The sequence below is a fragment of the Stegodyphus dumicola genome, chromosome 4, assembly GCF_044657685.1.
Source record: "Stegodyphus dumicola isolate Sdum_Otavi_A_Nest chromosome 4, ASM4465768v1".
NCBI classification, from domain to species: Eukaryota; Metazoa; Arthropoda; class Arachnida; order Araneae; family Eresidae; genus Stegodyphus; species Stegodyphus dumicola.
In genome coordinates, this window is record NC_140771.1 from 247646303 (window position 1) to 247662675 (window position 16373).

A 16373-nucleotide genomic window follows, 5' to 3' on the forward strand; every position below is an offset into this window, starting at 1 on the left:
GCCTTATAAACTCGGCAAGAAAAAAAAGGTTTGGGTTTAGGTTAGAAAGGTTTCAGTTCTCAAAATTTTCAGTTTGGGTTCTGAATTATGTACGTCGTCAGCGTTACGCAAGCCTCACAAGATGAATGATCTAGAATTTTATTATTATTATTATTTCCAGTGGCTAGGCAAAAAGGTTCAAAGAACTAAAATCTTAGAACAATAGAACTTATAAGGTATTTCTCCCACTTCCCTAGCGTGCCTTCGTGGTGTAACGGTAACACGCTGGGCCGGTATTCCAGAGGTCCGTGGTTCGATTCCCGGCGAAGGCGGTTGCATATTTTTCATCTTTTCTGCTTCCAATTAACCTAATGATTCTACAAACTAAGAACACGAATAATCGTAGCAGTAGAACTAAGAACAAAAAGACCGAAGTCTTTGCCTAAGGAGCGCTCTTGTCTCCCAGTATCTGGACTCTTCTGTAAGAGCCCCACATCGAAGCAGGTGGTCTCTGTCCATTTCTTCCTTAGAATCACAAAGAGGGCAAACAGGATCGCTTGAAATGCCTATGCGGTGCAGGTGGGCTGCAAGAAAATCATCTCCTGTAGACAGACGAAAAGACGCAACTGCATTTGCGTCTTGTACAATTTCTCAGTGTAAATTTCGCAGAAAATCTGCAAAAATACAAAAAATTTTAATCGAAGATATTCACATAATTGAGTCAGATTTTGTTACTCTTGGAAGTTTGCTGTAACAGTATACAATAACTTTCTGAGTTCTTGGAGGTTAACTTTTGTGTGAGAAACTGGACAGGACCAGATGGTTTGTTCGTTATATCTGGAACCTCTTGCTAAGCCGGGTTCATTATAGTAACAGAATATATATACATACAGATATAATCGAGTGTATATACATACAGATGCCTCATTATTCAATAATGGAGAGAAATAATAATGATAGAGTTGTAGAGTTCCTTACTTTGGAATTCTGAGTTAATGTTGGAAGTGAAGAATCTAAGAACTGATAAGCGAATAATCCCTTTAGTTCGGTGACAAGAAAGAACAAGTTAGAAGGGTAACTAACCCTTTATTATTCCAATAAGATTTAACAAAACTCCGCCTGGTAGTGTACAAGCAAAGCCCACACTTGGACTTGAACATAAGGGGACTCATACACCTTAAAACCCATAAGATGTTCGAATGGGTGACTGTTGCAAGAATTGGGATAACTTACTTATTTTATAAGCAATTACTACCAACTGTTTACAGCTGACTACATAATATAGCTGCTTTCTGAAATACTAATCAGAAAGTTTGTGTTACCACAGATATTTTTATAATTTAATCCGCTTTGTGACAACATTTTTCGTCATGTTTCCAACTTGCGCGTACAGTTTAAAACATTCTGTTTCATAATTTAATTCCATATTTAATATATAGCTTTTATAACATTTGAAAACTACTGTGAACCTAAAATTCTAAAAATTTCACGTTTAATTTTTATTTTATTTTGAGTTGTGTTTATAAAATGTATTTTATTAAAAAAATTTGTAATGTTTTCGTCCATAAAATTTTTCAGTATTAAAATATTCATCAGATTGTTGGTTCAGTTAGAAAATAGTGCTCATGTAAAGAATTCCATCCAATTTCAAGTATGTACCATGAGCCATTTATAAAATATCATGCGCGCAAGGTGGAAACATGGCGAAATATTTTGTCACAAAGAGAATTAAATTACAAAAATATTTGTGGCAACACAAACTTTCTGGTTACTAGTTTCCAAAGCAGCTATAATATGTAGTCAGCTGTAAAAAGTTGGAAATAATTGCTTTTAAAATAAATAAAATATTCCAATTCTTACAACAGTCACACATTCGAAAATCATGAGGGGTTTAAGGTGTATGAGTCCCCTTAAAAGACTAAGAATTAAACTAAAACTAAGATTAACTAAAGAAGTATAGCCGAAGCTATCAAGGTTCAAAACGAGTTGGCCCCCTTTAACTTATTTGACTACGAAGCTTAGCAAGGGCCTGAGTACGGCCGAGCGTAATAAGAGCTTTGAGAGAGAGAGTGGCCGAAAAGGCAGACGCGCGTAAATCAAAAACTCTGATTCTCTCTGCTTCAGTAAGTAACTTCGTGGTTTAAATACCGCTCCTTCTCATCAAATATTCACCAAGATTCCAAAACTACGTTCTGGCCGGAAGTAGTAAGTTGAAGTTAAGAATTTGACAGGTAAGGAACTTTAACTTCAAATTTAACTGTTAATAAAATTAACATAATCCTTACAGAGTTTTCAAAATGAGTATGTCACCAAAAATAACTAACATATGAGATTCTACATATGTTTATAAGGTATTTCTCCCGCCTTTTTAGCATGCCTTTATGGTGTAGGAGTCAGCACGCTCGACGAGTATTAGAGAGGTTCGTGGTTCGATTCCCGGCGAGACATTGCTCATTTTTCATGACTTCTGCTTTCAAAAATCTAATGTCACTACACTGGCTCTCGAACTGAAAAGGTGGTGGATAAATATTGTCCACCACCATGATTTGGCGTTTGAGTCCCCTAATCCTCAGTCGCCCTTTAAAAGGGGGAGTATATAAGGTATTTCTCCCACCTTCTTAGCATGCCTTCGTGGTGTAGCGGTCAACACGCTCGACGCGTATTCAAGAAGTCCGTGGTTCGAGTCCCGGGAAAGGCATTGCTCATGTTGAATGACACCTTCTTTGAAAAATGTAATGTCTCTACAATGTTACGTTTAGAAACATATTTTACCACCGTCGTAATGAGCTATAACGAATGTGGTAGGTTCTGTCGCTTGGAGCATCTTTCTTAAGAAAATTGCTTGGCGCGTGTTGTCCTATGACCAGGAAAAGTCCTTTGTTTTAATCCCCACAAATACAGTTTCTGAAATTTTCATAGAAATCACCTATATTATCATACATTTCTTTTTAATTCTTTTATGCAGATACAAAAGTCCAGAAATTGTTCTTTCTCACTCTTTTAACCCGATTCCTAGAGAAGAAATCTTTATACCTCTTTCAGTGCGTATAATTGCATGATGGTTTCATTAATGCTCTTAACAAAACGGTTTTCACTTGATGACGAAAGGTAAAAATAGCCTGTAAAAGAAAAGAGACTCAATTTTTAAGAGGTTTCTAAAGCCTGTGTCTGCGTCGAAATCTATTATACCGTTTATAAAACCGCGTCCTTAATATCATGCTGAGGCGGCGACCTCTTTGATGGTGCTATATTTAATTTTTTCTGCGATAAGCGGCGGGTGCGGATGTAACAGGCTGCATTACTGGAGGAAGGCGATAACCTTATTTGTAAAAGTTATCTGTCTCTTTATTCATTATAAAGGAAGACTGGCGTGTTAACCAAATAATCGTTTGTTCTACCGTTTAGTATTTGTTTAGTCTGCGTGCATGGCAGTCTGTTATTCAGTGAAATGATTCAGTCTTTCCTTAAGCACTACTAAAAAAAAAAAAAAAAAAAAAAACACTGAAAGCTTTAAGCTTTTTGTGGTTAAATACCTTTTTCTTTGAAGAAACTTATAACATATTCTTCCTCCCTCCGCAAATTCTAAATTTTCACCGTCGTCGCAAAATGGCTGGAAAATCTCGAGAACAATGTAATAGAAATAAAAATACACTGAATAAATAATAAAAAAAACTGTCATGAAAAAGTTGCCGTTTTTTGAAAATAAGCGCCACCAGTATGTATTATCGGTAGCCGGTAACCTGCGTAAACCAGATTCTGGCGTTGTTCCTATGTATTGGCGAATTTAGCTTCGTGGTCCCTATAACCGATAAATACCCCTGGGCATATACTTCTTTTCATATGTAGTCTTCGCCGACAGTATACGTAAATATTGACCCTCAGATAGTAGCAATAAGCATTTCTTTTAGAGTTAACGCAGTTGCTTTTTTATTGCGCCTAGCTAAAGAAGCCGCATACGTAGCACATGAGAATTCATTAAACCTAGGACGACCGGAGTCGGAGCTATTAAGACCTGGCATCAGTCAAGAAATCCTAATGACAAAAGGCATCTTAACTATCTAAATCGTAAAATCAAGTCTGATATTCAAGAGTATAGGACTCAAAAATGGGACCACCTTCTCGAAAATTTGGAGCCGAACCACGAAAATGTTTGGAAAATCTCACGCTCCCTCAAAAATAATAACAGTTATATCCAGCATGCAATAGAACACTCAGGAACCAAATATTATTCGGACCAAGACATTGCTGACCTCATGGCTGAAGAACAGGAAAAAATTTATAAACCCCTCCCTTCTATCAACTCGGAAACAGAAGATGAAGCTAACGAGGCAATCAACTTCATACGCAATTTCACTCCTCAAAGGCACATCCAGCTTACTTCTCCTACGGAGATTAAAAATATAATCAAAAATCTTAAGCCAAAAAAAGCGAAAGGTTATGACCAAATTAATAACGAAGCACTTAAAGCTTTGCCTAATAAATATATAATTAATCTATGTAATATTATTAATGGTTGTATTAGACTGTCTTATTTCCCTCAACAATGGAAGCATTCAATCCGAGCAAAAACCCAAAGGATGTCAACAGCTACCGACCCATCAGCCTTTTGCCTGCTATGGGAAAAATATATGAAAAAATTCTTAACAACAGACTCACTGACTTCCTTGAAAATAATGACATAATAGATAATCTGCAATTTGGATTCAGGAAAGGCCACTCGACCACACACCAAGTCCTTAATCTTGTTGAAACCATTGCTCTTGCTTTTCAAAAAAAAGTGCAGTTGCCGCATGCTACCTCGATTTTGAGAAAGCTTTTGATCGAGTGTGGCATGCTGGGCTAATTCTTAAGCTCATTGATCTAGAAATTCCCAAAAACTTAATCAAAATTATCTTCTCTTTTATACGAAACAGAACATTCCAAGTCCGAATCGGTAATACCCTCTCAAAAAAGAAAAGGATGTTTTGCGGCGTCGCTCAAGGTAGTGTCTTGAGCCCAAAACTTTTCAATATCTATATTAATGATCTTCCACAACCACCTAATTCTAAAGTGCTCAAATATGCCGATGACGCAGTAGTCCTCTCAGAATCAATTAAACCCCATCTGGCCATAAATAATCTTCAAATGTACGTTAATAATATTGCACACTGGTGTTCCAGTCGCTGAACACTGGTAACTCGGTTCGAGGCTCGAAACCTGCGAACGGGCTGGCTGCGTGGGCGTTTTCGTGGTTTTCCCCGTGTGTAACGTATATACGAGCCAGTTTCTTTTAGAAAGTCCTCCACGAAGGCATCCTCCTCTTAAGCAGATAGCCCTCGAGGCTTTGCACATAATCGCATAAAACCAAACCATCAAGCCGGTCAGCACCACTTGGGAACCAATCTTTGAACCATTACATAAGGTTACAAATGAAAGGAATACGACCCGATCTACCTGGTCTAAAAATAGACCTTATGAATCTTGTTTGGGTCTCCTCTAAATTCACCACAAAATAAGGAATCCCACCACAAAACCAATGTCAAGCACAATCACAACATTACAACACAAACTATAAACACACCATTAACACATATCAAGTGAAAAAAGGACATATAGAATTAAAAAATCAGAAGGCATAAAGTTAGTATCTGATTAAGTCAAAATGAATAAAATTATAAGTAAAAAACGCCATATTAAATCTATAAAATTCTAAGATCACTAAACTGCGAATAAAAATACAATAAAAGAAATTTTTTTTTAATACAGCTACAATTTTGATTATATAATAACACCACATGCACTCTGTTTACTGTTAATACGAGTAACTCCTACAATCTCTTTGGCGAACGTACGTAATTTATTATAGTTTCAAAATTATCAATTTTCATTTGTTGTCGTACATTTTCTGTTAATTTACATTCAAAAGTGAAGTGCTCTGTGGAGCCAGGTGAATTGCAAGCTAAGCATAAGGAATTTTCCTGTATAGCAAATCTACTGTACTCTACGGAGCAGGCTTCCTTCTTAGAAATCCATGCGGAATGATGCCTGTTCGGTGGAAGAATCTCAGGGTAGGACCGACAGACATAAATTTATTTGTTGTCACTGAAGAGTTTCATGGACAGGGTAGGTTATTGTTGCGTAGTCACCTTGCATAGGAATGCTACGATTATTCGTGAGGGGGGGATTACTTCAAACAATAATATGCTATCGTGTTTGAATCACTAAATGAGTCCATAGTCATAGTAAAAGTAAAATTGCAGAGTCCAAAGTTCTAGGAAAATACCATCGTGCCTTTGTGGATATTTCCGTGGAATTATTCCTGAGAATAATGCACAATGATCAGACGTTACTAAACCATTATGCTATTTTGCATAGCTATCACATAACATGGTTACTGCACATGGATTATACACATTATCAATGGCCTTTCCTTGGGGACACATGCTACAGTTATTAACAAATTAATATGGATAGCCTTAGTAATACTTCAAATTATAACAGGTAGTAGAAGACTTACACTGAATATCTAAGTACAGTAAGACCCCGCTTAACGCTGTTTCGTTTAGCGCTGTTTCGGTTTAGCGCTCTTTTATTTCAACCCGGGGATTCTCCGAAATTGTGCGCAGCGGTAGGTTTCCAAATAACATATCCGAAACAGTGTAGTTGTGTTTCTTGCTTGGTGGACGCATTTTTATCATTTGAAACATTTGTTGACATTATTGTAAGTTTAAATTTGTATAATACTATAACGATTAATACAGTGACAGATATTATCATCTTTAGTTTTTATCATGGGTGATAATAAAAAACAAGAAAACAAAGCAACCAGAAAAAGCATTTCACTGGAAACTCAAATGCAAGTGATTAGAAGATTAGATTCTGGTGAACGTCAATCTCAAACTAGTGCTGCATTGATTTTGGCAACTTCAACAATAAGGACAATTCTTAAGAATAAAGAAAAAATACCGTCATCGGCAACTGCAACTACGTCCAGCTCTGCAACTAGAATTACCCGTTCTAGAAATAACATTATAGAGGAAATGGAAAAACGACTGTCTATATGGATTGACGACGAAATTGAACGCAATATGCCATTAAGCCAATCTATCATAACGCCTTCTTGACAAAAAGGCAGAAAATTGGAAACCCAGAATAGACTGAATGATCTGACTGAGAATTTTATTTGTTTTTAAAAGTATATGCGTTTATATTGTTTTTATTTTTGTAAGAAATAAATGTTTGATTTTATTTTTATCAAAAAAAAACATTATTAAATTTAATGCCTAACCATTTTTTATCCGTCTTCCCCTAATCCCATTATTTACATGTTAAGATAGCCTCGCTTAGCGCTGTTTCGCATTACGCTCTACCTCGATGGAACGTATCCCCCGCGTTAAGCGGGGTCTTACTGTATCGAGGTGTTTGAACATAATTGCATAGTATAAGAGCAGTACATAGTGTAACTATGCACACATTCGGTATGTACAGTATAAGACCACAGCTTAAATTGCGCCGAAGACCACCGGCGCCCAGCTCCGGCACTTCTTAGTTTTTGGTGTAAATCATAATTCTTGGCGGAACACACCGGAGCCCTAAATAAAAAGGCTCCAGTGTTTCTTTTATGTAAGTGAATAACAATTTCGGTAGAAATTTGATCTCGAAAATTTTATTTTTTGCCATAAAATTGTATTAAAAATCGCTTATTAAATTTTAATTTAACTCTTTACATTTAATTTAATTTTAATTATTTAATTACTTTTATCTTTAATCATTTAAAAAAATTTATTTAATTAAACAATAATCGATAAATATTGATTAGTAATATTAATTAGATAACTATTGATTAATTTGATAATAATTAACTATTTAATTTTAAAAATATTGATGATTTTAATAGTCATTTTATTTATTTATTTACTTCTGTTCCTCTTTGCTGACGGCCTTCCATAAGGCTCTGGCACTTCTAATTTTAGAAATTAAGCCCTTAATTTCTAAAATTAGAAGTGTCGGAGCCTTCTTATGTATTGTTAAGACAGTACATAAGAAGACTTAAACCGAGTATCTAAATACTGACTTCCTATAACATAACACGGTTACAGTACATATATTCCATGCATTATCAATGGCCTTTCCATGGGGATACCTGTCACAGTTTATTAAGAAATAAAAATGAGTAGCATCAGTAAGATACCCCCGAAATCTACCACCATTATAAGGTATTTCTCCCTCCTTCATAGCATGCCTTCGTGGTGTAGTGGTCAGCACGCTTGACGCGTATTCCTGAGGTCCGTGGTTCGAGTCCCGGCGAGCACAATGCTCATTTTTCATGACTTCTGCTTCAAAATAAACCTAATGTCTCTACACCATAACTTTTCTTTCGCGGTAAGGCAAAAAAACTCGAAACATCTTCATTAAAAACTGCAAAATACACAAAAGCATAAAACACCAAATGGCGTTAAAAAGTCGAAAAATATTTTTTTTTTATAATAAAAAGGAGAGTTTTGTCTGTGTGTTGCGTCGTTGATTAACTAATCTTCGTACGAAAGAGCCAAGTTTACGTTGTTTTCAAAGCTTCTTCTACAAAATATTGTCTGAAGGTTTTCTAGCACCTTCAACTGTACAGAATTTTATAACAATGTTCTTAAAATACAAAGGAATAAAAGTCTTTTATTACCAACTGCAATAAAAAGTGCATCTGTAGGTGCTATTCAAATGAATATATCAGGAGATCTTATATCAGCTAAATTGCAACATGTTAATATTTCTGCTGATAAATTCTGCTACATTAAACATAGTAACAGTACTTTTCTTTTTATCATTGTTGATTTATGCGTTCGTTATCATAGGGTTCGGGATTTTCTATTAAATTTCGTACTATGCAAGGTTGTGTTAAGTTGGGGGGGGGCAGACGAAGGTAAGAGTAAAATACGCATAGCCAGTTTCCCGCTTAGCTGTCCCTTCAGATCCTGATGCAGAGAATTTTTATTTTATTCAAAATGTTGTTATGTACGCGTTAAATATAAGGGCCGGTTACGGTTACAATTACATACAGGGCTCAATTACAGTTATCAAGTTACCATATCAATTAAAGTAATGCAATGACCGGACCAAAATATTGCCAGATGGTCGACTTTTGAAGATTTCCTGCCAAATGTGACGATAAAAGTTTATCGCCAAAACCATTGCTAGGTTGGCGATATCTCGCCAGTTCAGCGGAATAGTTAACGCAGTGTTAAATGGTAGATTTGCTCCTATGACATTATTTTTCGGCAGAGCTTCGCGTTTTCAAGCATTGCATGTTATTTTATTCAAAAAATATGATGTGTACACCACGTGACTTCCTTGTACGGAATGTTAAATTACATGCATTTTTTCCTGTCTTTCGTTTAAATTTATTTCCTCGAATTTCATTAGAGATAGCTTTCTCATTCCATTAATTCTGTTTGTTCTCAGTTCGCGGCAGAGCAAAAATACACAAAAACCTCAAAATATCTTCATTAAAAATTGAAAAATATGGAAAAAAAGGCATCATATACATATAAAAAATCAAAATAATAATTTTTACAATTAAAATTAGAGTTTCTACGTAAAAACAAGAAGTTTGGCCAGCAGGCAACAAGGCAGATTTTTTTTCGGTAAACAAAATTGAACGTTTAATTTTGTTCCCACTCGGCAAAAAGACACTGAATGTGCAGACATTGATGTGACTTTGTTGTTGCGAAGCTTAGTTTCTCAAGATTGGTAACAAATCCATTATTCTGTTAAGTTTCAAATGTAAACAAATATGGCTGCCATTATAAACAAAAATTAGGCTTAGGCGCACTTAAACAACTTTTAAATTGTTGATAATTCTACAAATAATATTGCCTGCAGTATACTAAAGGCATAAAAACCTTAACCGGAGCATAAGAACAACATAATTCGATCATTTTTTAAGGGGTCTCATACACCTTAAACCCCTTATGATCTTCGAATATGTGATTGTTGCAAGAACTGGGATATTTTATTTATTTTATCAGCAATTACTCCCATCTTTTTACAGTTGACTACATAATATAGCTGCTTTGGGAACTAGTAACCAGAAAGTTTGTGTTGCCACAAATATTTTTGTAAATAAATCCGCTTTGTGACAAAATTTTTCGTCCTGTTTCCACCCTGCGCGCATGATATTTTAAAAATGGCTAATGGTACATTCTTAAGATTTGATAGAATTCTTTTTATGGGCACTGTTTTTTAACTGAACCCAAAATCTGATGAATATTTTAATATCAAAAAATTGTATGCACGAAAATATTACAGATTTTTTAATAAAATACATTTTATAAACTCAATTCCAAATAAAATAAAAATTTAACATGAAATTCTTAAAATTTTTCGTTCACAGCAGTTTCCAAATGTTTTAAAAGCTATATATTAAATATGAAATTAAATTATGCAACAGAATGTTTTAAACTGTCCGCGCAAGTTGGAAACATGACGAAAAACTTTGTCACAAAGTGAATTAAATTATAAAAATATTTGTGGCAACACAAACTTTCTGGTTACTATTTCAGAAATCAGCTATATTATGTAGTCAGCTGTAAAAAGATGGAAGTAATTGCTTTTAAAATAAATGAGTTATCCCAATTCTTGCAACAGTCACATATTCGATGATGTTTTGGGTTTTAAGGTGTATGAGTCCCCTTAAAGCAAAAAATGCGCAATTTACCAACATGTAAAAATAAAAAAAACCGAGCTCACGAAGCTGAGTAACAGAGCGGGTATAAATATGGAAGATAAAAAATATATAAATCAAAACTATAATTTAAACTAACGGGTAAAACTTTAGTTCTCTCTCTCTGTTCTAAAATTCGTAATAACATCTCTGGATTGCGTCATTTCTTCGCAATACGGAGAAGTTATTATGATTTTCAGTAGAGAGAGGGAGAATTAAAATTTTACCCGTTACTGTAAATTATGATTTTGATTTATATATTTTTTATCTTGCATCTATATATATATATGTACTTTTGGTGGAGCTGATTGCAACCAAAAAGGGTGGTCCGCTTTTTGTGCAGATTATATTGGAGATGTATTAGATTCTGAGGCTAAACATTTTGGAGTTATGCGAGATACATACATAAATTAGTACGTACATACAAGACGCCACGAAAAAAATCTCTTCTGAATCCATTTTAAATCAGTTTTATAATTTGTTTTGGGGAAAAGAGTTCTTTATTCTGTCCTTACGCACAGATGTCACGCAAAAACATCGTCGATTTGCATTCGATAGCGGTCAAAATGGATATTTTCTTTGAAATAGGATACCCGGAATTTTTTGTCAATACAATACTTCCTTTAATTCGCATAAGGAAGTAAAAATAGTACAATTCCACGTGTAGTTTCGCTAACTGTATAAATGTAAAATTCGTACGAATAGTTCTGTTTTATGTTGGTTTTTCGCATTGTGAAAAAACGGTGGCATCTGATGCTACCCAAATTAAAACACACATAGTCCTCCATTCGCGCATCTTCATAAATTAAGGTTATAAGGTATTTCTCCCGCCTTCTTAGCATGCCTTCGTAGTGTAGTGGTCAGCACCCTGGGTGCGTATTCCATAGGTCCGTGGTTCGATTCCCGGCGAAGGCGTTGCTCATTTTACATCAATCCTGCTTTCAAAAAATAACCTCATAAGTCTTCAGTGGCGCCCGAACTCAGAATCGTACGAAAATTGAACTCTAAAGTAAAAATTTCGCCTGTAAAATTATCGCACACATCTTCAAGAATAATGTGCAAATTGCAGGAAGCCATCGGATGGCGCCGATAGTTCGTCACAATGACGAAAGTGTATATAAGGAATGGCAGCAAAGAAGTAAAATTGCTCACAAGCGTTCCGTAAGCTTCCACAACAACCGTACCGTAATGTGGTTAATGACACAGAGGACGCATGTGGAGGATTTTTTACGTAGTGGTATTATCTGCCGCCTGTAATGTGGGCGTACTGAGTTTGAAGTATCTGAGGAACTTAGGATAGTCCAAAGTGTCATCTCCAAGCTTTGACAACGATTCAAAAATGATGGAAATGTCAGCGTCGCCCAGGAGTTACCAACGCCGAATGACGATCGGTATTTGGCAGTAACCTTCCAAAAGAAGCAAAAGAAGCACAGCATCAGACCTGTCTCGTCAGCTGTCTTGAGCCACAGGTACAACAGTTTCAAAGCAAAGCATCTACAGACGTTTGGGACATTGGTCTATATGCTCACAGGCCTGTCAGATGTGTTCCGCTCGCGGCAACTCACTGTCGCCAGCGGTTAGTCTGGAGTAGAGAACATCCAGTGTGGACATCGTCACAGTGGGCTTGTGTGATGTTTCCCGACAAGTCCAGCCTCAGCTTGCAGTCTGATTCACGTCAGACTTTCATATGGAGAACTTCAGGTACACGCTACCACAAAGTCAACATCATCATGGGCCCAGAATTTGTGTTTATGGATGACAACGCCCATCCTCACCGTGGGAACATTGTAAAGGAATGAATGCTTTCAATCTGAGGATATCACCCGTATGGAATGGCCAGCATTCTATGGAGAACTTCAGGTACACGCTACCACCAAGACAACATCATTGAACGACACATTTACGGTGATGTAGGACTGCTCGTTTGCGGTGGAATCATACTGGGCTTCAGAACAGATCTGCATGTTCAGATCGGAACCATGACAGGTCAGATTTATCGGGACATCATTCTGGAACAAAATGTACGTTTATTTAGGGGTGCCATGGGCCCAGAATTTGTGTTTATGGATGACAACGCCCATCCTCACGGTGGAAACATTGTAAAGGAATGCCTTCAATCTGAAGATATCACCCGTATGGAATGGCCAGCATTCTATGGAGAACTTCAGGTACACGCTACCACGAAGACAACATCATTGAACGACACCGTTACGGTGATGTAGGAATGCTCATTTGGGGTAGAATCATACTGGGTTCCAGAAACAGGTCTGCATGTTCAGATCGGAAACATGACATGAAAAATTTATCGGGACATCATTCTGGAACAACATGTACGTTTATTTAGGGGTGCCATGGTCCAGAATTTGTGTTTATGGATGACAACGCCCATCCTCACCGTGGAAACATTGTAAAGGAATGCCCTCAATCTGAGGATATCACCCGTATGACCCATTCTCACCTGACTTGAATCCGATAGAGCATGTGTGGGACATGCTTGGCCCACGAATTGCAGCCCGTCAAGCACCTCCTACATGTGACCGGAACTTCGGAGAGCACTGCTTGCTGAGTCGAGTAATCTTCCCCAAGATAAACGCGATAATTCCTGGAACTCAGCATGCCTAGACTGTATTTCATCGTCTGGGAGACATACAATGTATTGACCATCATATTAACGATATAATGTTAAGTTTTTGGAAGGGGAGATATTTTTTTTGTGATTGCTGCCGGGAACAAAAATCGTAGTTTTTGTGAATGGTATCATAAATAAACCATCTTTTTTGTTCTTTATCTTTTGTTTAATAAATGGGCTTTATGTATAAATGAGGTTTGTTTTTGTTTTTGAACCTTTATTTTCCGGAGCGTGCATTATCCTTAATTTATGGACATGAGTGTATGTAATGGATCCTTGAAGCATTTCTCATGTTGGATTTACGTTATATCTACCTAAGAATATTAGAATTCCTCCTTTCATAAATTCTAGTACTCCTTTTCAGATGTTCTCGCGGTTACTTAGAAACATTCGTAACTTCATTGTAGTAATTACGTTCAGAATTGTCCTTGTATCATTGAAAGGAAAACATTGATGTAACCATGGCAACGCACGCGATATTGTTCTACCGTTAATAGCCAGTTTGCTTCATAAAGTGTATAATGTGTAAAATGGTAAGCAAATGTGTCAAATTACACATGTTAAATGCGTTTTTTACCTAATTTAACCGTGAATGTTCAAAGTATGTACCTAATGCTAATACTCTATATTTTTAATGCTAATACTTTGTTTTGTTCATTCTGTTGCTGCCATAATAAATCATAAAAATCACATAAACAGGCTAGTTTGAATATATCCTGTTGTAATTGGCTTAAAAATATTTTTCAGAAGTTGTAATTTAAACGAGACGCGCTATTCGCACTGTTTCTTTATCTGTATAGCATTATCTTCTACGAAGTAAATGAAGTATTGTAATCGCGAAAAATTTCCGCTATCGTATTTTAACGAAAATAGCATTTTGATCGCTCTCGATTTTATTTGAATGATGTTTTTGCGTTACATTTGTACGTACGGACATAATAAAGGACTCTTTTTTTTTTTTTCCAAAAACGAATTGTGAAGTGGATTTAAAATAGATTCAAAAGTGATTTTTTTCGTGACGTACATACATACAGTGGCTCACAAAAGTGTTCGTACGGGTTTCAGTGAAATATTTATTTATTCATTAATAAAAATTAATATTTTAGAATGTAAACTTTTTAATAATACCTATAAATGGAACTATTCGATCTTTAAAAAAAAATAATCTTGGGAGCTTCTTTGTTTATATTTTGCCGTCATTATTTGGTTAACATCCGGGGGGGGGCGGAAAGAGAACCATTGTTACTAAACTCGTATAGAGTATAATGGTATAATATTTTCTCTTTAACATCTGAAAGGGGCGTTGTCGCTTTTACTTGTAAAATTAACCTCCAAATAATGTAACATTTACTTTTCTCTTTTCCTTTCAAAATAAAATCAGTACATATGACTATGCCTCCAAAACTTACAGAATTTGGTTTTTCCCACAGTTGGAATACCAGCTAAATTTCCCTTAAAAAGTCCTCCACGAAGGCATCTCTCCCTTCAGGCAGATCGCCTTTGCGTGCTTTGCCATAATCTACTAAACTAAATCAAAAGAACCCGACAGACGAATAACGAAAAGAGCCTAGAAGGTGTGTAATTGTTTCCACTGCATAGAATTTCCTGACCTGGAAAAATACTAGAAATTATTGGCATTTCGTACGCGGGAAATATTTGTTGAAAGAGTTGCTACATAGACGAAAACTTCGCGGCAGAATCATCTTGGGCAAAATGTTTCTCAAAAGACAACCCAAGGAGAAGATATCGTCCTACTCCGCAGTACAAAACTTCGCGAAACAAAGCATCGTTGAAAAAAATAAAATAATGACGAAATTCCGTAATTCGGAAGCATGTTCCTCAAAACATAGTGTTAAAAAATGAAGCAGCTAACAAACATCCAAGAATTATTCATTTTATGCATCTGTACATTTCATTGAAATAATGTTCATATTTTTTCATAGAATTCTGAGCATCTTAGAAGCATAAAATACGTATTTTTACGAAATGTCCAGCCGCGGTAAGATACTTTCACCGCAAAAGCAGGTTTTAGGGTTGCCAGATTTGGCGCGATATGCCATAGACGGATATAGAACATTCTGGAACTTACCGGTTTGGCCCAAAATGTTCTCGAAGGCAGGCCAAAAGCTATATAAACCCTGCTTGTACGCGGGTTGCAGCCTAGTATCGAGTTGGCCGTAGAGTGTATCGCGAGTTGGTGTGCATTGTTGAGGGTATCGAGTGTATCCTCGGGTGCGTCGCGAGTTGTAGCGTGGAGAGTCTCGAGACTATGTTGAGTTCCGAGAACGACCGAATCGAGTCGGGAGCTGTACTCTAGTTCTTTGCTATGAAGCTGTCTTCACCGTGATAGCCTGAAAGCTGTATTGCTGATTCTTTCAGCGTGTTTGTTGTAGTTTTTCGACGACTGTAAACTTGTTTTTGGAGCTGTCCTGAGTAATACTATAAGGATTTCTTCCACTTCTCTAGCGTGCCTTCGTGGTGTAGTGGTTCTGCACACTGAGCTGGTATTTTCAGAGGTCCGTGGTTCGATTCCCGGCGAAGGCGGTTGCATATTTTTCATCTATTCTGCTCTTCTAATCAACCTAATCTACAAGTGGCGCCCGAACTGAAATGGTTGTGGATGATGATTCTCCGCACCCAGGATTTGGCGACTAGGTCCCCGAAACCCTAGTCGCCCTTTAAAAAGGGGAGTATATAAGGTATTTCTCCCAATTCCCTAGCGTGCCTTCGTGATGTAGTGGTTCTGCACACTGAGCCGGTATTTTCAGAGGTCCGTGGTTCGATTCCCGGCGAAGGCGGTTGCATATTTTTCATCTATTCTGCTTCCAATCAACCTAATGACTCTACACTACTGGCTAAATAAATTGTGTTTTTATTCTTCATGAAGTGTTACAAACGCAATAATATTTCTGCGATGTTTTTGGTCATTCGATATTTTGTCAACATTTTATTTTCGTCGACGTTGCTTTCTCCTTGCCTGCTTATATCAATGATGTTTTCGTCGGCGATGTTATCGGCGGAACCCCGAAAGCTGATTTTAGATCTTCTCATCCGTTTACTTCCATTTGGGCA

The 16373-nt window shown here is 36.6% G+C and overlaps 1 protein-coding gene across 5 annotated transcripts in view; it reads left to right on the forward strand.

Annotated features, from left to right (window-relative positions):
* LOC118181881 (uncharacterized) overlaps positions 1–16373 on the forward strand; it is a 537207-nt gene that overhangs the window by 90282 nt on the left and 430552 nt on the right. The window lies entirely within an intron of this gene.